A 2,470-nucleotide genomic window follows, 5' to 3' on the forward strand; every position below is an offset into this window, starting at 1 on the left:
GCATTCCTTCTCAGGTACCTCTGGGTACAGTCACCAGGCCTTCCTTACGAGTTACCTCTGGGTACAGTCACCAGGCCTTCCTTCTGAGATACCCCTGGGTACAGTCACCAGGCCTTCCTTCTGCGGTACCTCCGAGTACTGTCACCAGTCCTTCCTTCCCAGGTACTTCTAAGTACCGTCACCAAGCATTTCTTTCGAGGTACCTCTGGGTACGGTCACCAGGCCTTCCTTCCGAGACACTTCTGAGTTAAGCCACCAGGCTTTCCTTCCCAAGTACCTCTGGGTACAATCACCAGGCGCTCCTTCTGAGTTAGCTCTGGGTACAGTCACTAGGCCTTCCTTCCCAGGTACCCCTGGGTACAGTCACCAGGCCTTCCTTCCGAGGTACCTCTGACTACAGTCACCAGGCCTTTCTTCCGAGGTACGTCTGGGTACAGTCTCCAGGCCTTCCTTCCGAAGTACCTGTGGGTACAGTCATCAGGACTAGTTTCCGAGGTACCTCTGGATACACTCACCAGGCCGTTCTTAAGAGGTACCTCTGGTTACAGTCTCCAGTCGTTCCTTCTGAGGTACCTATGGGTAAAATCACCAGGCGTTCCTTCAGGGGTACCTCTGGGTACAGTCAAAGGCCTTCCTTCTGAGGTCCCTCTGGGTACAGCACCCGGGCTTATTTCTGAGGTCCCTCTGGGTACAGTCACCAGGCCTTCCTTCCGAGGTACCTCTAGGTACAGTCACCAGGCATTCCTTCAGAATTAGCTCTGGGTACAGTGACCAGGCCTTCCTTCCGAGGTACCTCTGGGTACAGTCACCAGGCCTTCCTTCTCAGGTACCTCTGGGTACAGTCACGAGGTATTTCTTCTGAGGTACCTCTGAGTACAGTCACCAGGACTTCCTTTCCAGGTACCTCTGGGTACAGTCAGCAGGGCTTCTTTCCGAGGTACCTCTGGGTAGTGTCATCAGGCATTTCTTCCCGGGTACCTCTGGGTACAGTCACCAGGCCTTCCTTCCGAGGTACCTCTGACTACAGTCACCAGGCCTTTCTTCCGAGGTACGTCTGGGTACAGTCTCCAGGCCTTCCTTCCGAAGTACCTGTTGGTACTGTCATCAGGACTAGTTTCCGAGGTACCTCTGGGTACACTCACCAGGCCGTTTTGCGAGGTACCTCTGGTTACAGTCTCCAGTCGTTCCTTCTGAGGTACCTATGGGTACAGTCACCAGGCGTTCCTTCAGAGGTACCTCTGGGTACAGTGAAAGGCCTTCCTTCTGAGGTACCTCTGGGTACAGTCACCCTGCCTTTTTTCTCAGTTCCCTCTGGGTACAGTCACCAGGCGTTCCTTCAGAGGTACCTCTGGGTACAGTGAAAGGCCTTTCTTCCGAGGTCCCTCTGGGTACAGTCAACGGCCTTCCTTCTGAGGTACCTCTGGGTACAGCACCCGGGCTTATTTCTGAGGTCCCTCTAGGTACAATCACCAGGCTTTTCTTCCGATCTACCTCTGGGTACAGTCACCAGACCTTCCCTCTGAGGTACCTTTGGATACAGTCACCAGCCCTTGTTTCCGAGGTAAGTCTGTGTACCCTCACCAGACCTTTCTTACGACGTACCTGCGGGTACAGTCACCAGGCTTTCCTTCTGAGTACGTACGGGTAGAGTCAACAGGCCTTCCTTCAGAGGTATCTCTGGGTACAGTCACACGGCCTTCTTTCTGAGGTCCCTCTGGGAACAGTCTCTAGGCCTTTCTTCTGAGGTACCTCTGGGTACAGTCACCAGGCCTTTCTCACGAGGTACCTCTGGGTACAGTCACCAGGCATTCCTTCAGAGTTAGCTCTGGGTACAGTGACCAGGCCTTCCTTCCGAGGTACCTCTGGGTACAGTCATCATGCCTTCCTTCTGAGGTACCACTGGGTACAGTCACGAGGTTTTTCTTCTGGGGTACCTCTGAGTACAGTCACCAGGCCTTTCTTCGGAGGTACGTCTGGGTAGTCACCAGGCCTTCCTTCCAAGGTACCTCTGGGTACAGTCACCAGGCCTTCCTTCCGTGGTGTCTCTATGTACAGTCACGAGGCCTTTCTTCCGAGGTACTTTTGGGTACAGTCTCTGGACCTTCCTTCCGAGGTACCTCTGGGTAAAGTCACTATGCCCTCCCTCCGAGATACCTCTGGGTACAGTCACCAGTCTTTCCTTCTGAGGTACCACTGGGTACTGTCACGAGGTTTTTCTTCTGGGGTACCTCTGAGTACAGTCACCAGGCCTTTCTTCGGAGGTACGTCTGGGTAGTCACCAGGCCTTCCTTCCAAGGTACCTCTGGGTAGAGTCACCAGACCTTCCTTCCGAGGTACCTCTGGGTACACTCACCAGGCCTTTTTTCCACGGTACCTCTGAGTACAGTCACCAGGCATTCCTTCTGAGGTACCTCTGGGTACAGTCACCAGGTCTTGCTTCTGAGATACCTCTGGGTACAGTCACCGGGCC

Source organism: Loxodonta africana, unplaced genomic scaffold (assembly GCF_030014295.1).
Source record: "Loxodonta africana isolate mLoxAfr1 unplaced genomic scaffold, mLoxAfr1.hap2 scaffold_51, whole genome shotgun sequence".
Lineage (NCBI taxonomy): Eukaryota > Metazoa > Chordata > Mammalia > Proboscidea > Elephantidae > Loxodonta > Loxodonta africana.